The sequence below is a fragment of the Rhineura floridana genome, chromosome 6, assembly GCF_030035675.1.
Source record: "Rhineura floridana isolate rRhiFlo1 chromosome 6, rRhiFlo1.hap2, whole genome shotgun sequence".
Taxonomy (NCBI): Eukaryota; Metazoa; Chordata; class Lepidosauria; order Squamata; family Rhineuridae; genus Rhineura; species Rhineura floridana.
The window spans coordinates 52,551,300-52,578,473 of record NC_084485.1 but is presented as its reverse complement, the minus strand read 5'-3'; the positions used below and the strand labels follow the sequence as shown (position 1 = coordinate 52,578,473).

The window sequence follows — 27,174 nt, the reverse complement described above, 5'->3', positions numbered from 1 at the left end:
AGCTCTAGTTATTACTCTCCGGGCCTCCATATGCGTTGGAACCCGGAGAAGAGCCTTCGACGTCAGGCGCAGTGAACGGGCTGGTACATAGCGGAAGAGGCGTTCCACCAGGTATTGCGGTCCAATGCCGTTAAGGGCTTTATAGGTAAGAACCAACACTTTGAATCTGGCCCGGAAACATATTGGTAGCCAGTGCAGCTGGGCCAGGACAGGAGTTATATGATCATATTTTTTAGTCCCGGTAAGAACTCTGGCCGCAGCATTCTGCACTAGCTGAAGTTTCCGAACTGTCTTCAGAGGTAACCCTACGTAGAGTGCAGAGCTTGGAAAAGTTACTTTTTTAAACTACAACTCCCATCAGCCCCAGTGTCGGGAGGATGAGCTGGGCTCCTGGGGGGTTGTCAGAAGAGGATTCAAATGGCTGGCAGAGGGAGGAGGGAGGAACTTACCCTCTGTGGAGCGAAGCCGAAACAGAGGACATGCCAGAGATAGGGTCGCCTAGCAACGGGGAGCCTGAGAGCCTTGAAGTTTTAGAATCCCCCCCAGACATTCCCAGGCCCTCCCTTCTCCGCAGCTCAGAGCAAGAGGGAGGGCTGATCACAGCAGAAAGGCGGAGAGATGGTTTACCCTCAGCCCCTCCTTTATCACCCATAGGGGAATCGGACACTTCAGAAGAGGAGGAGGTGATGCCTCCCCCCTCACCATGCACACGCAGACGGTTGAAAAGACAGGAGAGAAGGGGGGGAAGGCGGGCAGTACCTGAGGGGCAGTTAAGGAGGAGCGAAAGGTTGCGCGCCCGTTTAGCCCCTTCTTAAAGAACAGGCGGGAAGCAGCCCCTTGCTCTGTCAACTTTCTCCCAATGTCGCAGGACCTGTATCCCTGTATTGCTTCATGAGAAAGCGCAGTCTTTGTTGGACATTACTCTAATAAAACACGAATTAACTACAACCTCTGGTCTGGTTCCTGAGTCGCATCCTGGGCCTGACAGCTTGACAGAGCCACCTAAATCACCCTCAATGCTCTCTTCACTTGACTGGGACAAGATGTCAAAGGGAGCAGCGGGGGGGACGAACCCCACTTCTGAGACGGAAGAAGTGAAACTCTTGAGGACTAAGGTAGCTGAATTGCAGACGGATGTCCAAGCCCTGCTAGCAGCAGTCAAGGCGCTGAAGACGGATAATCAAACCTTGAAGGCCACGATAGACCAGATGCAAACAGCCCCTCCAGCTGCCGCAGTAAAGGTTCCCATTGGATTGCCCCCAAAATACGCGGGACAAAGTGATCAGTTGGCAACTTTTGTGGCTCAATGTGAGTTATATCTGGATGTCAGGCACATGGAGTTTCCAAACGATGGGGCTAAAGTGGCCTTCGTGATTAGCCTCCTGGAGGGAGAAGCTGCAAAATGGGTGACTCCGTATCTCGTGAGAAAAGATACTGTCTTAAGAAGGTACAGAGGATTTATACAGGAGATGACCGAGATGTTTCAAGACCCGCAAAGAGCTGAAACAGTAGCGCGGCAACTAGGCGCTCTGAAGCAAGCTAAAGGGACTGTTTCCGAGTACACTAACGCTTTTAAAATTCTGTCCCAGGAAACTGGTTACAATGACGCCACCCTGATGTTTATGTACCGGAGTGGATTAAATGCTGAAATCCTGGATGAGTTGGCCAGGACCTCCCCCCCCGCTGACCTACCAGGGCTCATCCGGCTATGCCTACAGATAGATCACCGGATGGAAGGAAGGCGCCTGGAAAGGAAGCAGGAGGTCCTGAGATACTAAGCCTCGGCATCTTGCAGCAAGACTGAGTCGCATCCTGGGCCTGACACCCAGCCAGCATGGCCACTGGATTGGGCTGATGGGAGTTGTAGTTCAAAAAAGTAACTTTTCCAAGCTCTGGTAGAGCGCATTACAGTAGTCCAATCTAGAGGTTACCAGAGCATGGATAACTGTGGCAAGGTTCTCCCTGTCCAGATAGGGTCGTAGTTGGGCTACCAGCCAAAGCTGGTAGAACGCATTCCGTGCCACCGAGGCTACCTGAGCCTCCAGTGACAGGAGCGGATCTAATAAGACCCCCAAACTACGGACTTGCTCCTTTAGGGGGAGTGTAACCCCATCTAGGGCAGGTCGGACATCAACCATCTGGGCAGAGAGCTCCCCCACCAACAGCATCTCAGTCTTGTCAGGATTGAGTCTCAGTTTATTAGCTCTCATCCAGTCCATTATCGCGGCCAGGCAGTGGTTTAGTACATCAACAGCCTCACCTGAAGAAGATGAAAAGGATAAGTAGAGCTGCGTATCATCAGCATATTGCTGGAAACACACTCCAAATCTCCTTATGACGTCACCCAGCGGCTTCATATAGATATTAAAAAGCATGGAGGACAGAACCGAACCCTGCGGGACCCCATATTGGAGTACCCAGGGATTCGAGTAATGCTCCCCAAGCACCAACTTCTGGAGACGATTCTCGAGGTAGGAGCACAGCCACTGACAAGCAGTGCCTCCAACTCCCAAGTCTGCAAGTCGCCCCAGAAGGATACCATGGTCGATGGTATCAAAAGCCGCTGAGAGGTCCAGGAGAACCAACAGAGTTACACTCCCTCTGTCTTTCTCCCTACAGAGGTCATCATACAGGGCAACCAAGGCTGTTTCTGTACCAAACCCCGGCCGAAAGCCCGATTGAAATGGATCCAGATAATCAGTTTCATCCAGGAGAGCCTGGAGCTGGCGAGCGACCACACGCTCTAAAACCTTGCCCAGGAATGGAACATTTGCTACCGGTCTATAGTTGTCAAGGTTTTCAGGGTCCAAGGAGGGATTTTTTAGGAGCGGTTTCACCACCGCCTGTTTCAGACAGAGTGGTACCACTCCCTCTCGTAAAGAGGCATTGATCACCTCCTTGGCCCATCCGGCTGTTCCATTCCTGCTAGCTTTTATTAGCCACGAGGGGCAAGGATCCAGAGCAGATGTGGTCGCCCGCACCTGTCCAAGCACCTTGTCCACATCCTCGAGCTGTACCAACTGAAATTCATCCAATAAAACAGGACAAGACTGTGCTCTGGACACCTCATTAGGATCAACTGCTACAATATTGGAGTCAAGGTCCCGGCGGATGTTCGTGATCTTATCTTGGAAGTGTCTCGCAAACTCATTACAGCGAGCTGTCGATGATATTATTGCGTTCTGAGGACCAGAATGTACGAGTCCCCGAACAACTTTATAAAGCTCCGCTGGGTGGTTGGAAGATGACTGAATGGAGGCAGCAAAGTACTGCTTCTTTGCTGCCCTCACCGCCTTCACATAGAGCTTGGTGGAGACCTTCACAAGTGCAAGGTTACAGCCGTCGGGAGTTCGTCTCCATTTGCACTCAAGCCGTCTCCTTTCTTGCTTCATCACTCTTAGCTCCGGGGTAAACCACGGAGCCCGTTGAGCTCTGCAAAGGAGAGGGCGCATTGGGGTGATCATGTCAGCTGCCCGGGTCATTTCCGTATTCCACAGATTGACCAGGGTTTCGACAGGAGCGTCAGTTTTATCAGCCGGAAAACTCCCCAGAGCCTTCTGAAAACCCTCAGGATTCATTAGTCTCCGGGGACGGACCATCTTAATTGGTCCTCCACCCTTGCAGAGGGAAGAAAACATTGTGAGTCTAAACCTCAATAGGCGGTGATCTGACCATGACAAAGGAACAGATGTAAAATCCCTCACTCCCAGATAACCATCCCCTAATCCAGTGGCAAAAATCAAGTCTAGAGTGTGCCCCGAAATATGCGTAGGGCCAGTAACAAATTGAGACAGCCCCATGGCTGTCATGGAGGCCATGAAGTCCTGAGCCGCCCCGGACAAAGCGGTCTCGGCATGAATGTTGAGATCCCCCAATACCAGAAGTTTGGAAGATCGCAACACCAAGCCCGCGACCACCTCCGTCAGCTCAGTTAGGGAAGCTGTTGGGCAGCAGGGTGGACAGTACACCAACAGTATTCCCAGTCTGTCTCGTTGACCCAACGCAATGTGAAGGCACTCCAGACCATTAGCCACCTGGATAGGGTGCCTAACAAGAGGGATTAAACTTCTATAGACCACAGCGATTCCCCCTCCCCAACCCTCGGATCTACCCAGATGCTGAACCGAATACCCAGGTGGGCACAGTTGGGAGAGATTAATGCCTCCCAGATCGCTCACCCGGGTCTCAGTAATGAACGCCAGATCGGCCACCTCATCCACAATTAAATCATGGATGAGGGAGGTTTTATTATTTACCGATCTGGCATTAAGAAGCAGCAACTGGAGATAATGATACGCAACAACATACAATCTAAAAGTAGCAGTAAAACTGGATTGCTTCAGAGCACTGCACAAAATTATTTGTATACCAGGCTACACTGTATTGAAATGTGCAAAAGGAAGCATATGTACAATTGTCTTTTGCAGAGAGATGAAAAGTAATACCATGTAATGGGATAATTGGTCATTAAAAGCTTCTTCCACCACATGTAAATCTGAAGCTAGAGTGAGAAAACAGTTTTTAAGAGAACTAAATGTGGTGTAAAAATACATTAACCTGGTTCAAACAAAATGCTAAACCATGACGTATTAAACTATGGCTTATTGAATGATGCCTTAGTCTTATGTGTGAACCCTGCCCAGCAGCTTAACTATGATTTGCTTACTGCCACAAACCATAATCTGAAGCCATTTTTTTTGTTGGCTTACAAACTTTTAACTATGGCTTGGCATTATGGGTGAATTCGAGTCTCTTCCATATCCATGTCTTTTTTTTTTTAACCACCCCATCCCAGACATGCACCAAACCACAAATGGCACAAGGCAAAAACAGCTGGGGAAAAGTATAGAAGCTTGGAGCAACAAGCCATGGTTTGTTTGATCTTCTGTGGAACGACGAATGGTTAACTCATGGTCTGTTAAACAAGCCATGGCTTAGCATTAGGCACAAACCAAGCCAATGCTACCCATAGGATACACACTCATTTCTTTTGTTGTGCTATTATCTTCAGTATAAACAGACTTTTGAGATTTTTTAAGCACTGCTTACAAAATTTACATGGCAACGATGCTTTCTGTGGGATAGAATGAAATAAGCCAATGTCTGGTTCATATTTTCTGGATTATGTTCCATTATTTCCACTGGTATACAAATCAAGTATTTAAGGAATTATTTATTTAAAACATTTATAGGCTGTCTTTCCAGGTTAAACCTCCCAAGGTGGCTTCCTAAATGCAAATCACCATAAAATTAACAATAAAATACCAACAAACCAGCACAAACAATAAAATATTAAAACTAGCATAATACCACTAATACAAAATCAGATGGTTTATAGTTATAACAGAACTCAGCAGTGTCCCAATTAAACATGATGCAAAAGCAGTTTTAAACAAACTGATCTTTGAAAGCTCACTTAAAGGTTTGCAACAAGCAGTAGTAATCCAGTGAAATCTTTATGTTCACATCATTGCAAGACAGCATTCTATCTTCTGCCCAGCAAGCGACCACAAACTAGGAGCAGGTCTTTGGGACTGGATGCCTTGATGTAGTGCATCTGATCATCACCATGCCCACTGTTTGATGTGAGCACCTGTAGAAACAGTGTAGGCTGTGCAGTGTACAGAGCTACCTTCCCACTTTTTGTGTGGAGGTGTCCAGGAATAAGAACCTGCCTTCCAATGAAGCACAGGCACTTAGACTTGGGAACGTGCCCTAGAGGTACAGCCAAACACAGAAATGCTCAGTTGTGTGACCAGTTTGACAAAGGAGAAACACAGACAGAAAAATACATTTAATACCTCTGAAGAAAATAAAAGACAGTATTTTCTCAGCAACTGACAAGCAAGTAGAAGCACTGCCTGTAACCCAGCACAAGTCAACACTGTGTCAGAAATGGAAATGGATGATAGGAGGTCAGGAAGAGATCACCAGTGGACACGAAGTTCCTTTTATTCAACGCTTCCCTGCTTTACAAACTGATGCTTCTTCAAAACTTTCATCTTCACTGCACGTGATTCTTATTCTAAAGAGAACAGCCTTGACTGTATCTTCATCTCTTTGAGAAGAGGAGGATTCTAAAAGTGAATGACACTTTTAGAAGCAAAGATGGGCCAAAGAACCTCAGCCATGGCTTCTTCTCTGCTGATCAGTATAACATAAGCAGCATGCAGAATATGCGTGCTTAACTCTTTCATACTACCTGCCACGTAACCCCTCCATACACACACCATGCAGTCTATACTTTGATATGGCAACCATTCATGTGGGAATCCTGGCTGGACAAATGTGACAGGGTAGGTCCAAGTTGAAGACCGGGAGTGGGGGAGGGGTGTGTGTGTGTGTGTGTGTGTGTGTGAGAGAGAGAGAGAGAGAGAGAGAGAGCGCACCCATCCACACAACTTCTTTCATGCTCTTCTCTCCCACTCCACTCACATCCACACTTTGAAGCAGAAGAGTGACTTCAGTTCCCAGACCTGTGCTTGATGCCAAAGTAAGCAAACCCCTGTTCTCTGCTTCAGGTATGAAAGTGACCAATGTGTGGGACAGGAAACAGAAACCAATATTAGAATTAGGCCAGTGGTCATGTTAAACCAGCATTTAGCACACTGTTGGCACGACACAAATGTTAACAATTGTGGCAGGACACCAAGGAGCCTTCCAGGTAGGTGACCTGTCTGACTACTGGGAGTGCATTAATCCTGTAACAGAAACAATGAGTTTTGGCATTTGCAGCTGGGTTTCAAATTCATTAGGCTTGTTTTGCATGCCTATAAATAGCCCAGGCTGTCAGTTTTACAAAGTTTAAACAGCTATTTTAAGTCCAATGGGTTCAAGATCACTGGTTTCTGAACTTCAGTTCCTATGATTCACTGTGGAAGTGCTTCTTTATCTGGCATTCAATGAGTAGCTCCTAACAGCACATTGGCTGTTCAGCAGGTTTGTCTGCTCCTGTTTTACCCTTCCACTTCTACACATATCATCTGGTCCCCTCTTAGATGCACAATCATACAGAGCGTAGTGACAGGCCAGTGTGCATCAAGAGAGTAAACAGGTTTGTACACAGCAAACACAAATCCAAACCATGGCTTAGCACACAAGCATAAGCATGAGGGTTCCCAGAGAGACTGTAACTGCTGTGCTCCTCCTTGGTCCTCCTCCTTCTATACTATTGTGAGCTACGCTGTAGTTTGGCTTAGCGTGTTGTCTGGACCCAGGCTTGTGGTTTGTCCCTGCTTGTAGTTTGTCCGGACCAAGACAAACCGTGACCCCAGGTTTGGACAACATACTAAGCCAAACCAAAGTCCCCACTTTTTACAAAGCCCTAATTTCTAAGCATTCCTAAAAAAAAACCATTTAAAAATATTTTTATGTCTTAAAAAGGAACAAAAGCTGTTTTCTAAAATAAATAAATAAATACTGGTAATGTATTAATTGACTTATTATTGCCATCTATAGACCAAGATTAAGAACATTACTGATGCAGATACAGTTATTGGATAGAAGAGCAGAATACAAATACAACATATGAATAGTACCCAGTGGGGTATAGTGGTTAGAGTATCAACCTAGGACCTTGGAAACCTGGGTTCAAAACCCCACTCAACCATTAAGCTCACTGAGTGACCTTGCCCAGCCACTGTTAGCCTAACCTACTTTGCAAGAGGAATGCATGGGCCCAAGGTTCATTCAGAGCTATTTCACATAGCTCTAAATTACAACTTGGTATTGCATCTCAACCAAGACAGTATATAGCTGGAACTTTCATGCTGCAATGGCTTGTTCACCCTGCATTTCTTCTGTAATGGTTCAATCCCCAATTAATAAAAGGAAGAAAAGGAGCTGGTCTGCAGAGGACAACCAAGCTGTGATAATCCTAGGCAATGTCCTGTGGAAATGCAATCTGTTTGGAGAGCTCTCCTGCAGAGCAATCTGCTCCACTAGCCCTGTATGTCTAGGTATCCGTGCACCTGTTAAGGTATTTTCCTCTTTCAAACAGCTTTCAGTTGCCAAGGGGGCATGTTTCCAAATCACGTCCATGTTTCAGCTCTAATGGTGAGTTAACTTTATTAAGTGGTGGAGAGGACCATCCTGTACTGCTTACAAGGACAATTAATATGACAGCCTCTAGGGGGCTCCATTTGATAGAAAAAGAAAACTGAAAAATACTGCATAAAATAATTTTTGCAATAGTCTGAAACGGACCTGATTTCCATTAGATTTTAAACAAGAGTTGGCACAGAACTTCTTGGACCTCTCCCTTCACCCCTCCTTCCCCAAATGACAGCCTAGAGGAACAAAAGGATCTTCCATTATTGTAACTGACAATTATAAACATCATCAATTTGCATTGAGTAACAATCAGAGGAGTCCAAATCTTGAACAGGAGACCAATTGGGCTCAGCAGTATGTAAACAGCAGCCAGCGATGATCTTTTGCCATTTAGAAGAGTTCAGTCACCAAAGCAGAACCAAAAGACAGCATCTGTTTAGTTTTCCAATGACTGCTTACACTTCAGCTTGGTGGATTCAAGAGGAATAAATCCTTTGCAAACTATTACAGTGGCTAGGCAAACTATGCTTGAATCTCTGAAATGCAGAGTATGGAACAGTAATGTAAGCCTCATACAAATGTTGTGTGTGGATGTTCAAAGTGCACTGCATCTCTCAGAAATCCTTAAAACAACCTCCAAGGTAGGTTAGTATTACTGTCCCCATTTGGAGAGAGAAACAGTGTCTGCTAATGTCTCAGCTTGGGTGGATTAATGGGGAAGAATCCTTTGCAAACCTAAGTCTTACAGAATTCATGGTGGAGGTGTACAGTATCTTACAAATAGTGACTCCCCTCATATGTCCTTCTTATTGTGGATGTGTGATGATTTGTGCTCATGATTCTATCAGGGCGGTCAAAATCATGTTAAAATCAATACTTGGAAATGGGCCTGGAAATGGATCAAGAGCTAGTGAAGATGATGAAGTACTGGTAAAAGGTGTTCATAATACCCAGCCGCAGCCATATTCTGCACCAACGTAAGTTTTGGGACTGTTTTCAAAGGCAGCTCCATATACAACACATTACAATAATCCAAGCAGGAGATTATCAGGATATGGTTCACTTAAGCCATTTTAACTCTATCCAGGTAGGATCATAGCTGGCATAACAGCCTAAACTGGTAAAAGGTGCTCCAGACCACAGAGACCATGGGTTTCTAATGGCAGATGGACCAATGAGCATCCCCAAACTGTGAACCTGATCCTTAAAAGGACGCGTGACCTCCTCCAGAACACCACTTACTCAAGTAAATGAACCACCCACTAACAGTACCTCTATCTTGTCTGAATTAAGCCTCAGCTTATGTAACCAGATTCTGTTCTAATAACTCCACTGCCTTGCATATGTTCAGTGAAAAAGAGAAAGAGACATATTGGTGACATCACACTCTTAAATCCCTGGATGACCTCACTCATGCCATGGAATCAAGCAAAGGTTCTCCTGCACCACCTTCTGGAAACAGCTGTTCAGATAGGAGAGGAACCATCAAAGAGCATTGCCACTCCCCACCCAACTCAGGCAGCGTCTCCAGAATGATACCATAGATCATGGTGTCTAACACCATCAAGATGTCCAAGAGAATCAACAGGGTCACACTCCCTGTCTCAGTCCCAGCAATAATCATCCCATGGGGTGACCAAGGCAGTCCATGCCCAAACTAGGCCTAAACATCAATTGAAACAGATCTAGAAAATCAATTTCATCCAAGACAGCCTGGAGTTTGCCTGCAACCGTTTGCTTGAGCATCTTCCCCAGGAAGGGGATGTTAGCCATTAGCCTATAGTTATTGAAATATTCTGGGTCCAGAGATTTTGTCAGGAATGGTCACACTACTGCCTCCTTTGAGGGCCAAACCCTCTCTTAATAAGGAATTTACTACCTTCTGAACTCAGATGGTCATCTTCTTGCTGATAGATACAATAAGCCAAGAAGGACAAGGGTCACATGCGTGTTGCCTGCACTCGGCCAAGCATCTTTATCCACATCCTCAGGTTCTATAGCTGAATGTCATCCAACAAAATAGATGGTGCCCAGGAGACTTCCATTAACTGATCTGCATTCATTGGGAAATCCAAATCATGGTGGATACGAGCAATTTTGTCCTCTAAATGTCTTACAAACATGTTATGTTGTCCCAGTTTGCAGGTTAACACTAAGCCAAACTATGGTTTAGTGCAAACATATGAGAGTGCGGGATCCCATAGAGGAGATCACAGCCACTTTGTTCTCCTTTGGACCTGCTCCTGCTGCACTGCTGTGAACTAAGCCATGGTTTGGCTTAGTGTATCGTCTGACTCCAGGCTTGTGGCTTGTCTCTCTCCAGACAAACTACAAGTGGCAAGTAAGGTTTTTTGGTTTCTAGAAAAACCATGAGCTGTAAATCAAAAATGTTGGTTGACGTCAAACCATGGCTTGTTCACAGCAGCAAGATTGGAGGAGGACAAACTGGTCACACTCTCCTCTCCAGAAGGCCATGTATTCACACTGAGTCATCATTTGGCTTAGTGTTACATACGAACTGAGCCAATATGTTAACATGGATTCCACTATATCTCCATGTGGGCCAGAATGCAAAAGACCTCAAACCACTGGGAAAAGCTATGCTAGGTGACACTGTGAGAGTGCAATAGCGATGGAGAAAAAATTGTCACCATCATCACTGCAGTGTAGGCTCAATAATTAGCTCCTATTTGTGTCTGGTTGGATTAATCTCAAAATCTCCTCTACTTCTTTTCTAGTTATCTCCCATTCTGCTTCAACACCCTCAGCTTAGGAGTATACCAAGGAGCTGACTGGGCTCTGCTCAGAGAGAAAGAGTGCCTTAAAGCAAATATGTCAACAGTCCAGGGTATCTATATATTCTACAGAGCAACCAGGGTTTTCACAGGAGTATCAGCAATATTAGCTGGGAAATCCCCCACAGTTCTCTGGAATCCACAACAGTCCTTTATTCCCAGGGGGCAGACCATTTGAAAATTCCCCCCTTGGAGAGAGGAACAGTTGCTTTAAGTCTAAATCTCAACAGTAAGTGCTCAGACCATGACAAGGGAGATGTAAAATCCTCCACTTTCAGATCACTATCCTTATGCCCAGTAGAGAAAACCAAAATGAGTGCATATCCTGCAAACATGTTAAGCTTATGACATGTTGTGACTGCCCCATGATTCTCTTGGTGGTCTAGAAGTCCTAAGCCACCATGGTGGCCTTGGCAGGAATGTTAAGGTTCCCCCTCCCCCAAACAATGATCCAACACCAAATCAGAGACCACCTGCATCAGTTCAGATGGGGTTTCTGATGGGCAGCAGAGTGGCAGAACATCAGCAGAATCCCTAGTCTGTTGTGTACACATAAGGTACACACAGTCCAGACTGGCACTTAAATCAGACAGAAATCTGAGGAAACGGAATTTCTGTAGACTAAGATCAGAAGAAGGGTAGGACTAGGGAGGGCAGCTATGAGAGAACTAGAAAAGGTCCTCAAATGCAAAGATGTATCACTGAACACTAAAATCAGGATCATTCACATCATAGCATTCCCGATCTATGTATGGATATGAAAGCTGGACAGTGAAAAAAGCGGATAAGAGAAAAATCAACTCATTTGAAATGTGGTATTGGAGGAGAGCTTTGTGGATACCATGGACTGTGAAAAAGACCAATAATTGGGTGTTAGAACAAATTAAACCAGAACTATCACTAGAAGCTAAAATGATGAAACTGAAGCTATCATACTTTGGACATATAATGAGAAGACATGATTCACTAGAAAAGGCAATAATGCTGGGAAAAACAGAAGAGATTAGAAAAAGAGGAATACCAAACAAGAGATGAGTTGATTCTATAAAGGAAGCCACAGACAAGATATGAACAGGGTGGTTTATAACAGATGCTATTGGAGGTCACTGATTCATAGGGTTGCCATAAGTCGTAATCGACTTGAAGGCATATAACAACAACAACAAGGATCAGAGTACCAAGGAGAGCATAGCTAAGAGAAACCAACTCCCCCCAGCCCTTCAACTCCATTCTTGGTTATACAAGCCAGGTCAGCCACCTCATCCACAAGCAAGTCAAGGATGAGTGAGACTTTATTAGGAACCAACAGACTGGAAGACAAGCTGGTAAAACAATCTCAGACTCCAGGCAGAGGCAAGAAAAGGAAATAGCCACAAGATGTCTAGCTGAACTTCTCCTTACCCACCACATCAAACCCTCAGCACCATATTTATGATTGCTCTATAATGGTGGTGTCCAACAGTTTTTTCACACTTGGCAAAATTGTGTAGAATGTGTTAACATTTTCCCCACGTGACAAAAAAATAGCTGTGTTTTTGAGGGTAGAAAAATACACAATAATGTTTGAATTATTGATAGAATTAATGAGAAATCTGACATATCTTTTCATTAAGTAGTGCAGAGAAATCAAACATAAAATCAGACTACATCTCAACTCCACCTCTAAACTTTTGTCCAATATCTGTGACCTATATTTTGATTTCACAATTTTTACTGCAGAAAAAGTTGATTTGCAGAACCACACTAAACCAAAAATTGAAAAAAGTTTTGGAATAAGCGTATTTAGAACTGAAAACTCATTTCAATGTAAAATACGAGTCCACATTTTTCAAGCTTCGAGTGCTTTGAAGTAAAATCACATCTGTCTTGAAAAAGTGTCTCTCCCCAAAAAAGGAGCCTTACAAGCTCTTGAGATAGTTGAGAATTGTAGCTGTTAAAGTGAAATTGATCTTGCATGAATTTAAAAACAATTCTGTACTTTTTAAAATCAGAAAAGTGCAAGTAAATTTTGCAGCATACAGGACCCAAGGATGAATCTGTGACTGTTAAGGGTGGAGGATGGACACGTTTTTGAACTGGTGTATAAAAGAATTTTATGAAAAATGTTATTTAAAATAGGTAGTACAAATAAAGCACCCATTTGCAACTGGTCAATAGTCATTTAACCACATGTGGCAAGTGGCAACCGTGTCAGACACCAGGGCTCCATAATCTCATTATTATTATTATTTATAGGTTATTACACATATTGTGGAGTATTGGGACAACCCTTTAACCTGTGCTAAGTATTTTAATAAAATATTATTAATCAATTTGAAGAACTGAAAATTGTGGAGCCAGAATACAGATGTCTATCACTTGCCACCAATGCTAAACATTCATTTGGGAATATGCAATACATTGTCTAGACCATAAATCATACTACATGTCTCCTCTGTCTTTCTAAGGGTCATTAAATTCAAAGGGCTACAAATCTTTTATAGAAAGGCTCATTCTTCCAAGAGTGGGGTTTTATATCTAATTTCATGTGCAATTTTAAGCAATCACTTCTGATAGTACCTCTTGCTGGCACCTTGAGAGAGATATTTCATCTTTAATCCTCCACTGGTAAATAAGTTGAAAAGTCCTTATGCCAAAGGGACACGTCACCTCTTACAAAAACTCCAGGATGGAATGCTCAATTTTGGTGCCAAATGAATGACAGGACTGTAACTCCAGATTAAAGCAAACACCTTTTTTGTTTTCAGAAATGGCAAATAGGCATCCAATGAGCATTTTGCATAATGAGGCAACCAACACTCTGAAGTGTAACCAGCACATGTTCCATTCTTAGTTCCATTATTTCATGTGCAAACCTGAAATATTCTAAAAAATCAGACACACCTTTCCTTTCTCTTTCAGCATATTCGGATGAGTCTGTGGGGGGGTGTTGAGGGGGGAGAGTCTCAACAGCAGTCTCAAGTCTCAAGAGCAGTCCTGCAAGTCAGGCAATGCCACTGCAAAGCCTGCATGGAACTTCTACCTTTGCATATGGCAAATATTTATTTATTTATTCATTCATTCATTCATTCATTCATTCATTCATTTATTTATTAGATTTATATCCAGCCCTTCCTCTCAGCAGGAGCCCAGAGCAGCAAACAAAAGCACTAAAAACACTTTAAAACATCATAGAAACAGACTTTAGAATATATTAAAACAAATTATCTTTAAAAATTTTTTTTAAAGGTTAACATATTAAAAAGCAGTTCCAACACAGATACAGACTAGGATAATGTCTCAACTTAAAAGGATTATTGAAAGAGGAAGGTCTTCAGTAGGCGCCGAAAAGATAACAGAGATGGTGCCTGTCTAATACTTAAGGGGAGGGAATTCCACAGGGTAGGTGTCACCACACTAAAGGTCCATTTCCTATATTGTGTGGAACAGACCTCCTGATAAGATGGTGTCTGCAGGAGGCCCTCACCTGCAGAGCACAGTGACTGACTGGGTATATAAGGGATAAGACAGTCTTTCAGGTATCCTGGTCCCAAGCTGTATAGGGCGTTGTACACCAAAACCAGAACCTTGAACTTAGCCCCGTAGCTAATAGGTAGCCAGTTCAATTCTTTCACCAGTGGGGTAACATGTTGGCGATACCCTGCCTCAGTGAACAGTATCGCTGCTATATTTTGCACCAGCTGCATCTTTTGGACCACCCTCAAGGGTACCCCACATAGAGTCCATTACAGTAACCCAGCCTGAAGGCTACCAGTGCAAGGACAACGGTCAGGCTATCCTGGTCCAGAAAAAGCCGCAGCTGTCTCACCAGCCAAAGCTGGCAAAAGGCACTCCTAGCCACTGAGGTCACCTGAGCCTCTAGTGACAAAGATGGATCCAGGAGCACCCCCAGACTATGAACCTGCTCTTTCAGAGGCAGTATGACCCCATTCAAAACAGGCAACTCCGTCTTGCTAGGATTCAAACTCAGTTTACTGGCCCTCGTCCAGCCCACCACCAGTCCAGGCAGCAGTCCAGGGCTTCCACGGCCACTCCCGATTCATATGTTACAGAGGAATAGAGCTGGGTATCATCAGCGTACTGCTGGCGCCTCACCCCAAATCTCTTGTTGGTTACTCCCAAGGGCTTCATATAGATGTTAAACAGCATGGGGAAGAAGATGGTACCCTGCAGTACCCCACAGCACAACTGCCAGGCAGCCAAAAGACAATCACCCAATGCTATTATCTGAAAATCACCTTGGAGATAGGATACAATTTTTAATGGTATCAAAAGCTGCTGAGAGATTAAGTAAGAATAACAGGGTCACACTCCCCGTCCTTCTCCCAATAAAGGTCATCCATCAGGGTGACCAAGGCCGATTCAGTCCCATAACCAGGCCTAAACCCAGACTGGAATGGGTCAAGATAATCTGTTTCATCCAAGAGTACTTGCAATTGCTGCACCACAATCCTCTCACTCACCTTCCCTAAGAAGGGTGTATTTGCAACTGGGCAGTAGTTGTTGCAGACCAATGGGTCCAGGGTGGGCTTTCTCAGGAGTGGTTGAATCACCGCCTCTTTCCGGGTGGCTGGAACCACTCCCTCCCACAATGATGCATTGACCACACACTGGATGCACTTGGTCAAACCCCCCACAACAAGCTTTGACGAGAAGGGCAAGGGTTGAGAGGACACGTTGCTGGCCACATCATCACAAACACCTTGTCCACATCATCAGGCTGGGGACTACAGTAGATGTGGATGAGGCATCAAGATTGCTACGAAGGGGAGAAACTTTACCCTCAAAGTGCCTTGCCAACGATTCACAGTGGGCCTCCAAATGGTCTAAAACTCCATTTCCTGGAGTTGATGTCAACAGACAATATGGAAAAGCTGCACTGGATGGCTACTTGAGGATGCGATGGTGGCAGGGAAATGGGCCTTCTTTACCACCCTTACTGCCACATAGTAGGCATGGTTATGATATATTATTCGTGCCCGATCAGCGTCACAGCACGTTTTTTGCCATTTGCACTCTAGCTGTCATCCAGCCTGTTCCATTACCCTTAGCTCACTGGTGTACCAAGGTGCAAACCGGGCTCCACAATGCCGGAGAGGGTACTCGGGGGCAACAGTATCAAGAGCCCAATGCACCTCACTGTTCCACAGTGTGACAAGGGCTTCAACAGGGTCACCTGCTCTATCTACTGGTAACCCCCCCAGGGCATTCAGGAATTCAGTCGATTCCATTAGTCTCCAGGGGCAGACTATTTTAATTTGTCCACCACCCCTGCAGAGGAGGATCAGAGCCATAAATCTAAACTTCACCCGGGAGTGGTCTGTCCATGACAATGGGGTGGCATCCACTCCTCCTATCTCCAGACCACCTTTTCCTCCATCTGGAGCAAAAACCAAGTCGAAGATGCTCCCTGCCCTATGCGTTGGGCCGGTGACAACTCGAGACAGCCCCATGGTCGTCATGGAGGCCATGAAGTCCTGAGCCGAAACACTACAGGCACCATCAACATGCACATTGAAATCACCTGGGACTATTGTTCCAGGCTCCTCCAATACCACAGCTGAGACGGCCTCCGCCAGCTCTATCAGTGAAGCAGGGTGGACGGTACACCAGCAGCAAGCCTAGTTTACTGTCTCCTTGGCCCAACACCAGGTGCAGGCCCTCACAGCCGGCTCCAAGACAAGTGGTTTCCTGGTGACAGAGATGGAAGTTCTGTAGACCACAGCAACTCCTGCCCCCCATCCCTGTAGCCTGTGCTGTTGTTGCACAGAGTATCCAGGTGAGCAAAGCTGGGTCAGATCAACTCCTCCCTGCTCATCCACCCAGGTCTTGGTAATGCACATCAAATCATGGATGAGTGTGGTCTTGGGGGATTTTGGGCTGTGTATCCCACTATGGAAGAAGAGGTGTGAGCACATAGACCCCTAACTCCATATTATATCATTTGTCAGTGGTTCTGCTTCCTATACTGCCTGCTGCATGCCAAGGCACTGGACTGACAATACCAGAAACTGCCTGATGAAATGTGCCTGTAATGTATCTAGGACTGATTCAGGGGTGAAGTCCCTCCCCAAACTAAGGCCCTGGGTTTATTATAAGACAACGGGTATAAGTGAATGAAGTATCAATCAAGCCTGATTTCCTGATATTTTTCCATGGCAAGCCCCCTGTCTTTCAATAGGGAGTTACACACAGGGATAAATTACTCAAAGATCCAGAGATCCAGTTCTCTTTTAGATCATTGTGACTTCAGATCAAACTTTTCAGCTCACCCTGTAACTTCTATCTCATAATGTAAAACTAGCAGTGTGAGCTTCCCTAGTTTTCTGGAAGTCTTGCCTTCAGGCCCATTCATTGTCTGGCTCTAGTCCCTGTTGTAAAATCCCATGGAACACAGAGCTTTATCAATGGTGACACCAGAGCTTTGGAACCAACTGCCCTGGGAAGTCCATCATAACATCTCGTTGATAGAATTCAGCCCAAAGCTAATTTTATTCTCTCAGCATCCAAGTATTGACATGGATACGGCTGGAGAGTTTGCAAGGTTTTTTTAAAACATTTTTAGCTGGTTGAGGTTTTAGGAATTATACATTGCCTGGGGTGCTTCTATGGCCAAAGGGAGATTAATACATGCTATAAACAACAATAAAAAGTTGCAGGATGTATGTGAATAGTCCCAGCAAAACATTAGGAATACTTTATTAAATATAGATACAGTATTAAACATAAAAATAAAAAAGAAGCAAATGCACCCTAATTTAAAAACTAACCAGAATAGCAGATGTCAAGGCTAGATAAGGCACACTGATTGAAAAGAGTTACAGTCCCATAGTAAAGTTGGGCTCTGTGCTGCCAGCATAGTAACAGAGCAGACTTCAGCCTAAGCCTAAACCAAGTACAAGGATATTCAGTGAGTGATCTTCCAGCTAAAAGATAAATCAAAGACAAATTTCTTAGAAACAAAAACAAATCATTTTTGCTCTGTATGAAATACAAAGGAACCTAAAAGAAAGACAGGTTACATCGTTTCTTACAAATCCCAAACCCTCTCTCTGGAGTAAATTAAGAATTTCAGCTTCAAAGCCATAAGACAGAAAGCTGATTTCCCACAGAAATTCACATACGCAAGGAAGAATTAACCCAGAAGCAGACAGGAAACTACACTGCACATCACGCCCAGCAGGAGACTTCAGTAATGATGCTTACATGTCAAAGAGGGCCTCTGAACTTAATTGGCTATTTCAGCAGACAAGCAATCCTAGCTTGGAAGAACCATTTTATTTCCATTGAATATACATTTTCCCTTGATCAAAAGAGGAAGACATTGTGACCTGTTTACGTTCTTCCTATATCAAACTGTTGTCCAAAATGAGACGATTAACACATAGTTGTGAGTTAAAACCACAGCATACCTGAGAAACCATTTTCTATCACTACATACAAGTATAAAATGAGGCTTCCTTCATAATGCCATTTGGAGGCAATGTCAGGATTCACCTATCAGCCCTGCCCTGTTGCTCCTCCACTGAGATCATATATCCAAAATGGTCCCATAGGAATGTAGAAGGCTGCCTTCTACCAGGTCAGAATATTTGTCCATCTAGCCCAGTACAGTCTACACTGACTGGCAACAGCTCTTCAGGATTTCAGGCAGAGATACACTTTAATCAAATTTAACTGAGGATATATGGGATCTTGTACATGCAAAGTATGTGCTCTGCTGCTGAGCTATGGTGCCTCCATAGTCCCAGCTGTGTTTTATCCAATGGGATATAAAGTGGCAGCTGGCAGACAGTGGCTCTTTGTAGCTGCTGATCCTGCTTTTCAAAAAAAGATTTTCTCTCTATACCTGACTGGTTACCTGACTTTTCATCAGCTTGACATGCAGCTTGCAATTGGACCTGCTTGTTATTTTGTCTGATGACCTATCCTGCTCCTAATCACCTTCTGTTTCAGATTTGACGTTCCTCTTCTAAGTTTGTCCTGCCAAACTTTCTTCCTGGACCCAGTCCTGCTCAAATCTGATCCTGATCAGCCTCCCATCCTAGAAACAATCCTGAAAAAGTTCCCATAAATTTGACCTCAGCCTAGACTTGCTTTCCATGGAAGTGAATAATGTAAATTTTACTCCACTGCACCAGCAATAAATGAGCACTTGGTCTTTGTCTGATGTTGTGTTTATTATAACACTTAGCCAGTAAAGAACTCTTGATACAAAAGAGAGTGAAAGAGACCAGAAACCATAGCTGCCTAGAGATTTCAGGCTGTCCTCTGCAGTGCAGTACTCCAGGTGGAAAAATGACCTTTCAGTCTTTCTAGCAAGTTAATCTCTTCTGCTTACTTACAAAAAACAGAAGCAGCTGTTCCACATAGGTTCTAGCTCCCTAGTCGATACACACTAGGATAGGGATACAACATGGCACTATGTACTTTCTAAGCTCCTATTAGCTTGGTGATCTATTTTTGCTATTAAAACTACACAGAACAATAAAGAGTCTTGTGCACTTTAAACACTAAGCATATTTATTATAGCATAAGCTTTTGTGGACTACAGTCCATTTTATCAGAGGCATTTACCTGATGAACTGTAATACACAAAAACTTACGCCATAACAAATACTTTTATTGTCTCTTGATTGTTCTTGATGCAACACGCTAACATGATACCACTCTGGAAAAAAAATACAGAGAGTTGGCACTCTCAAAACCAAAACTCAATCAATCCATAGATTGTCTTGAAAATCATGAAAAACACAAATGAATGCATCTTTTTGTTTGTAAGTTATCCTTCTGGCTTCTGGGACATTCACAGTATTTTCCCCCAGACAGGTTGGCTACCTCCATAATATGCTTTATCGGTTTTTTGGGCTACACAAATAATAACAGATGAATGCTGTTTCTTCCACTCTTGTAAGAAAAGGATGAAAGAATGGTGGTAACTTAAGGCATCCACTTACAACCGCAATGAAGGTCTCCCGCAATTTTAGGATCAGATTCATCATTTCATCATGGTTGAACTGGCAATCCTAACGACACTTACACAAGGCTAAATCTCAGTCATTCTTGTCCTCACATGATGAGGGCCAATTCCTTCGGTGCCAATTCCACCTGACCCTGCCACCCTCCATTTGTTGCAGGTTGTAGCGGGGAACCTACTGGATGTGTATAGGTTCTCTATGTACCTCAGAACCTAGATTGTGCATGGAGTTAAATCACCCACACACTCATAGCAGACTCCCCACTACAGACATTTGCTCCCCTCCCCCAAATGCATGGAGGGCAGCAGATCCAAGTGCTGATCCAATGAGGACCTCTCTGTTCTCTCCTCACACAAGCCTAGATGCATGAGACTTCGGACACCTGCACAGACATACTATCAGTGTTGATCAATTCATCTAACGTTGTGCTGTCATGGCAGGACAGATGGGTAGTAGAAAGTAATGTTTGGCTAGCAAGCCCAGCCAAAATTTGCTCAACAGCTATGGCCGCCATATAATCATACAATAAGCTACGTTGTATGTATATAACACTGTGATGGGAGAAAAAGGGCACACTTCATTTCTAACTGGGATGAGAAGGTACGCTGTATTCTTTCTTCCTTAGCTAGTGTGTGGGATCTATTAACGGCAGCAGCATTTGCAAGCACATTTACTTAGAAGCAAGCCTCATTGATTTCAATGGAATTTACCTTGAGAAAAATATAGTTAGCATAACACCCTAACTTGGCTTAAGTCCTTTGAACGTGCTATCGTGTTGCCCTCCAGATGTTGCTGGACTACAATTACCATCATCCCTGATCATTGGCCATGCTGGTTGGAGGTGATGGGAGTTGTGTTACCCCTTGTATGAGGGAGGGAAATTATAGCTGTCCTTGAATTTTCAAAAGGAATGATCTGATTTTATATTGAAACGGTGAACAAAGCAAGTATTGACTCTGCCATATCAATAGCATTACTGTACATCTATGATATAATTCCCAAGTCATAGATTTATGGTTAGTCCTTGAAGCTCTCCAGACAAGGTCCTTTCCTCCCAAGTCAGCAAATCATTTAACCGGCGGGAAAGTCACAGATCTTTCCTTTTGTATTACTTTCATCTGTAAACAAATGGTCTAGTCTGGAAGGAGGGTATGTCATTCACACACAAATAGAGACAAGATATGTTGGCTAGCAAATGTCTTTACCAGGCCCTGTGTAAGAACCATAAGACCTGTTTTGCATGTTCCAAAGTACATGATACACAAAGCAGATGCACAAATGACTCTTGCTCATCATACTGGATGTGTTAAATGCACTGTGCACCTTTTCTTACAATCCAGCAATTCACAGTGCAAGTCTATACCTGTTGACTCAGAAATTAAGTCCTATTTAGTTCAATGGAGCCAACTCCCAGGTAAGTGGATAAAGTACTGCAGCCTCAATTTATCGAAGGAACATGCCATTCTAATCCAATCTTCGATAATATGCATTTTCTCCTGATTTTTAATCATCAGATAATTTGACTAGTCAGGCCAAAGACACAATTAGCCCAGTGCTGTTAAGCATCAGCAGAAGTTGCTTTAGACCAGCCTCCTTAAACCCTGTGTCCTCCAGATGTTGAGGACTACAGCACACATCAGCCCAAGCTAGCATGGCTGTACTGGTAGTAGTAAAAAGATCTGGAGGGCACCAGGTTGGGGAAGACTCCTATTTGGTCTTTCGAGGACTGTACTGTCTATTCCAACTGGAAACTACTCTCCAGTGGTCTCCCCCACTCTGCTAACTGAGACCATTTAAGCAGAGATGTCAGATTTTGGCTGAACATCAGGAAAAAAATGCCTACCTGTTAGGAGCAGTACGACAATGGAACCAATGACCTAGGGAGGTGTTGAATGCCTCCACTGTTGAAGAGCCCAAGAGGCAGTTGGTCAGCCGCTTGTCGGGTATGCTTTAAGTTGGATTCCTGCATTGAGCAGGGGGTTGGACTCAATGGCCTTATAGGCCCAACTCTATTATTCTATGATTCTGTGTCAGAAACTGCATGTAAAGTGTGTGCTCTGTCACTGAACTACACTGGGGACTGTTCTGTTCCATTTGGAATGATTTTATAATTATAAAGGTATAGGATGGTATTCAGTACTAGTCCTACTCAGAGTAGACCTATTGAACAGACATAGCTAAGTTAGATTCATTCATGTCAATGGGTCTACTTCAAGTAACACTTAGTTGAAGTTTACCTGTTTTTATCACTGCAAATTATCATCACCACCATCACTTATTTCATTTATGAATAGTTCCCACGAGGCATCCCAAAGCAACTTGCAATAGAATAACATATATAAAAACAGTTAAAACAATTGCATGTATAACGTTAAAAACAGTTATAAATATATAAACAGTATGAAACAATAACAACCCATACATAAAATCAATTAAAATCCAAGAAAGATACCAACTGGATTAAAGATTGTAGAAGGCTTGTTGAAAGAAGAAGTTTTTAGCAGGCACCAGAAAGGCACCAGAGAATACATCTGTTGAATGCAATGGGATGGAGTTCCAAAGGATATGCGCCACCACACTAAAAATTCCAACATCATGTGGAACGGACCTCCTAACAGGATGCATACTGCAGATCAGTTGGGTATGCAGGGAATGAGGCGGTATCCTGGTCCCAAGCTGTATCGGGGTTTGTACATGAACACCAGCACCTTGAGCCTAGCCTGGTAGCTGACAACCAGCCACTGCAATTCTTTCAGCAGCTTATTATATTGTTGTAACCCGCCCTGCGACCTTATGATGAAGGGTAGGTAAGAAATGTGGTAAATAAAATGGACTAACTAATTAACTAAAAAACTGAAGTTGGTGGTGTGTATTCCACAAAGCATGTGTTCTTCCAGTGAACTTCTCTCCAGGGACACAAGGGGAAGCTTCTGTTAGCAATAGAGAAAACATCAACTGTAGGTCCTACAGAGAGAGGGCTCCCTTTAGCCCCCTTCCAGTAGCCTTTTTTATTTTTATACATTTTTTGTTAGCTTGTTGCAGGATTTATGCAATGTGGTCTGACCCTAAGCTTCTTCGGCGTAAAGGTGGCAAATGAAGACAGAGCTCATGCACCTTTAAGAGTTGTATAGAAGAAGGATTTTCAGTAGGTGTAGCATGCCATGAAAGGTGGCTACCATTTAAAAGGTTTCTGTTTCCCTTTCTTACAATGCAATTTTAAGCATTTTTACTCAAATGTCAGTCACATTATAGTCAATTGGGTTTATTCCCACATAAGTGTACACAGAATTGCAGCTTTAGGGTGCAATCCTAAACACACTCACTCAGGAGTAAGTCTCATTAAACTCAGTGGGGCTTTCTTCTGAGGGGACATGTACAGAATTGTGCTATTCAGGATCTTTATTCTTTCATAGAGTCATATGCTCTGACTATAGGGTTAATCCCTTTTCTTTAAAAGCTTTTTTCCTTCTCTGTTTAGAGGGTTCTCTCTTCTAATCTGGTACTATGTGTCCATGTGCCTTCTTAATTCTCCACCCAAGGGTATAAAAGTTGATCCTAGCTCGGTCTTATAAGTCACTATTAGACAACATGCAAGACTATCTTAGCTGACTCTTGAGTCAGGTGAAATGAATTTAGATGGGCAGAATAATCCTAAAACTGCCTGGGGATTATGGGAGCAGCAAAGCCACCACAGCATTTGAATGGCTTCTGATAATCAGAGAAGGAGGGGCTGAGGTCTTTTAACCCAGGGCTAGCATAGCTGAAGTTCCCAGACTGAGCACCTCTCCAATAGCTGGACTGAGATTGGGTTGGCCAAGAAGATCCTTGGGCAGCACACCCCCCTGGGCCCTACATTGGCTACCATCAGTAGGAGGGCTGCCAGCAGTAGGCTCCTGCCTGGTGGAGATCAGACCTCTGCTACAGCAAGCTCCTCCCACCAGTGGCACTCCTGTCTCCCAGTGGAGGGAGGCCCACACGTCCTCCTAACTCTGTTGCCAGCCATCAACAGCTAGAGATTAGAACTGCATTCCTAGTATAAAAGTAGCTTTAACACACTCATTATTATAATCTCTCTCTCAAAAGAGGACCAATAGGTAATCCCTTTCAAGTTTACAAGGAATAAGGTTTTAGCTGCAAAAGGAGCACCTGGTTTTAAATTGTGATGAGTATTTGAAGAAAAATGTTACATATCTTGCTATAAATTTGGTTCCATTATTGCGTTGCTGTAATTAAATAAGATTTAGTCTTATACAATGCTTCATGTTTTAACAATTTCTATGTCACCCTGACATATTTTATGACAATCACCATCATTTGACGTTTACAAGTGCCCTTGGAACTCTTTTATACTGATACGGAATCATTTTTGTGTTGCCCTTGAAGTTGAAACACTCTGGACATCAAAGTGCTTCAAGTACACTTTTTGTGTGTGCAGCGCCTTTATATAGAGGAGCTGTCCATTTGACTGGTGCTACTGAAGCCCCTAGTGTCTAATGTTAGCAAATACATCCTAATGTAGCGCAACAGAAAAGTCACTCGCACCCTCTCATACTCTGAAAGAACATGTGAAGGGTCATGGGAGTGTATTGCACAAGCCATCTTTCCTGCCAACTGCACATTCAGAGGCCATGTAAAGGGTCCCTACATGCATGCAGATGTCCATGCATTAAGCTCCTCCAGAGAGTGCATCCTGAATGGTCGAGGGTTCACCTCATGTTCATGAGCTAACTCTGGGCTTGATTTCACTAACACTATTTCTCTAGGGCATTATATCCCCAAGGGCTTTTGAGTAACAGAGGTAGTTAGCAGTTTCATTTCTAGCTCACCTTTGTCCCACACAAAGCGTTTTGGAAAAATATGTATCCCTTAGGTAACCAACATGCCCAATGAAGGATTCTTTAACAGAGTTGTAAATCGGGGTAGCCAACACGGTGACCTCCAGATGTGGTGGACTACATTTCCCGTCAGCCCTGTAATCATGGCCAGTGATCAGGAATTATGGAAGCTATAGTCTAAAATGCCATGTTGCCTACTCCTTGTGTAAATAGTAATGAGATAGATCCAGGCTCAGCACCAACTGTAATCTTAAACAGTACCCTTCAGCTTCTCCATATACATGATCCACTTTTATCTTTAATTTGCTTTATGAGATTTACTTTTAATGGTTTTTTTAAAAAAATTATTATTTTCAAAAAGAGAACAAGAGAGATAGGTTTACTTTTAATGTTCTGTCATACATAAGTGTGTGTACTGCTGACACTTCACCCCAAATCTCCTAATGACCACATCCAATGGCTTCATGTAGATGTTAAATAGCATTGGAGACAAGATGGTACCCTGCCTCACCCCACAGCTCAACTGCCAAGGGTCTGAAAAGTAATCACCCAAAGCTATTCTCTGAAATTGACCCTGGAAACAGGATTGGAACCACTGTAAAACAGTGTCTCCAATACCTGTCTCACCAAGTTGGCTCAGAAGGACAACATGGTCAATTGTATTAAAAGCTGCTGAGAAATCAAGTAAGAACAACAGGGCTGCACTTCCCCTGCCCTTATTTTGACTAAGGTCCTCCATTAGGGCGACCAAGGCTGATTCAGTTCCATAACTAGGCCTGAACCAGACTGAAATGTAGGTGTAGTTAGTATGGTAAAGAACCGGTTGAGTGCCTGAGAAAGACCAGCAGCAGCAAAGACTGTGGTCACAGAAACAAGCAACTTTGGACAGATGTTTAAACACACCTGAATCCTTATTTCCCCCCCCCCCATGCATACAAATACACACATGCAGCTTTTATGTAGCTATTCCCATGATCCAAATGTTTCTTTCCCAGCTGTTCTGCATTCAGGAAACTGCATTCTCCTAGCACTCAGAGTTATTCTGAAGCTCTGACAATGCAATGCCACCTACTACCACACACCTATTGTTGCGTGGAATGCAATCATACAACTATTCATGAGCACCTATTGGCTACTGCCTGTGCCATCACTGTAGCATGCTACTCCTTCCCCATCCCATACTAATGACATTTTGTGAACTTTTACAAAAAAAGGGTTAGTTGTTTGGTCCCCACTGCAGACTGAATTCTCCCTAGCATACTATTCCTTAAGTACTGTCTGAGTGTCCATTGAGCCTTTTAAAGGGGAGATAATGCAATATTTACAAATATCAAGCAAGGGTGTTATCTTCTTTGTAAAAATACCATCTTTTTAATGAACCTTCTCCCCAACCCCACAATTTAAAATTAGTTCAAAGTTGTACATCCTCAGTATTGGTGTGCATAACTGTCCAGCAAATTCAGTGTTTCAATATGCACATACACAGCTGGCCTATCGCAGCACAGCTACTGCCTTCCCTTTGCAACAAGGCTATTCCCCTATCAGTTGCTGGAGGGAGAGAGGCTACTGTGCTACTATCACTTGCTCAGGGCTAACATTAGCATAGCAATTAAAAATGTGAAGGTCCCCCCCCAATCATCAGTTCTCTACAAAGAAGAGAAAAATAATCCCACACATTCCAACACAACAAAAGTCTAATTATTTACAGCAAGTTCAAGATTACAAGATTGAAGTTTTTTTACACACACACACCCCAAAAAAACCTACAATTTGGCCTTCATATAAATTCCATACACACTTACCTGGGAGTAAATCCTACTGAAGTCAGTGGAACATACTTTTTAAGTTGACGTGCATAGAACTGTACCGAGAATCTGATTAGCATCATCAAGCTTTAGTTTAGCACTTGACTAGCAGCAAGCCTTCCTCTCATAGCCCACTCCCTTTCTCTCTCTTTTTTTTTTTAGGAATTCGCAGCGGGCTGGTCAGCCTGTTATCTCCTCCACCACCACCAGGCCGCAACATGCCGTGGCCAGTGTAAACCCTTCAAACTTATAGCTCGTTTACTTGAGACAAAGCATCTCTCCTGCTACAAACGAACCATTCAAGATGGTAAATCTCAAGACCGAAAACTGCCCTGTTGGTGGTGTACCCCCCCATACACACACAAACACAGGGTTTGATCTTTGTGCTGCAGGGATTACATCCTCAGCTTCGTGTCAAGCCACTTTGATTCCAGATAGGCGGAGCGAGGGCGCCTGGAGGTCAAAACGCCTGGAGGGAGTGGGGCACTTTGCACATACTCAGCGACACTCTTCATTAGCATTACGTCCCAGAGGTCAGCGCCAAACCCTTTCGGAGCCCAGCAGTGGCTCTGTCTAGCTGGAAGCCTTGCTAGGCTCCAGGTCCTGCTGCGACTCTGTTGGGGAGGTGCCAAGAGGCGAGCCTCCGTCTTCTGCAGCGCGGGCCGCCCGCCCTTTGCCGCCTCCTGCAAACTTTCGCCGCAGAGCCTGC

At 43.9% G+C, this 27,174-nt stretch overlaps 1 protein-coding gene across 1 annotated transcript in view; it reads right to left on the bottom strand.

Annotated features, from left to right (window-relative positions):
• Window positions 1-26,522, bottom strand: part of SYT2 (synaptotagmin 2) — an 82,727-nt gene extending 56,205 nt beyond the window's left edge. The window contains exon 1 of the mRNA XM_061630340.1: window positions 26,463-26,522. The gene's annotated coding sequence lies outside the window, so the exon portion shown is untranslated. The remainder of the gene's footprint in view (window positions 1-26,462) is intronic.
• Between the last annotated feature and the right edge of the window lie 652 nt (window positions 26,523-27,174).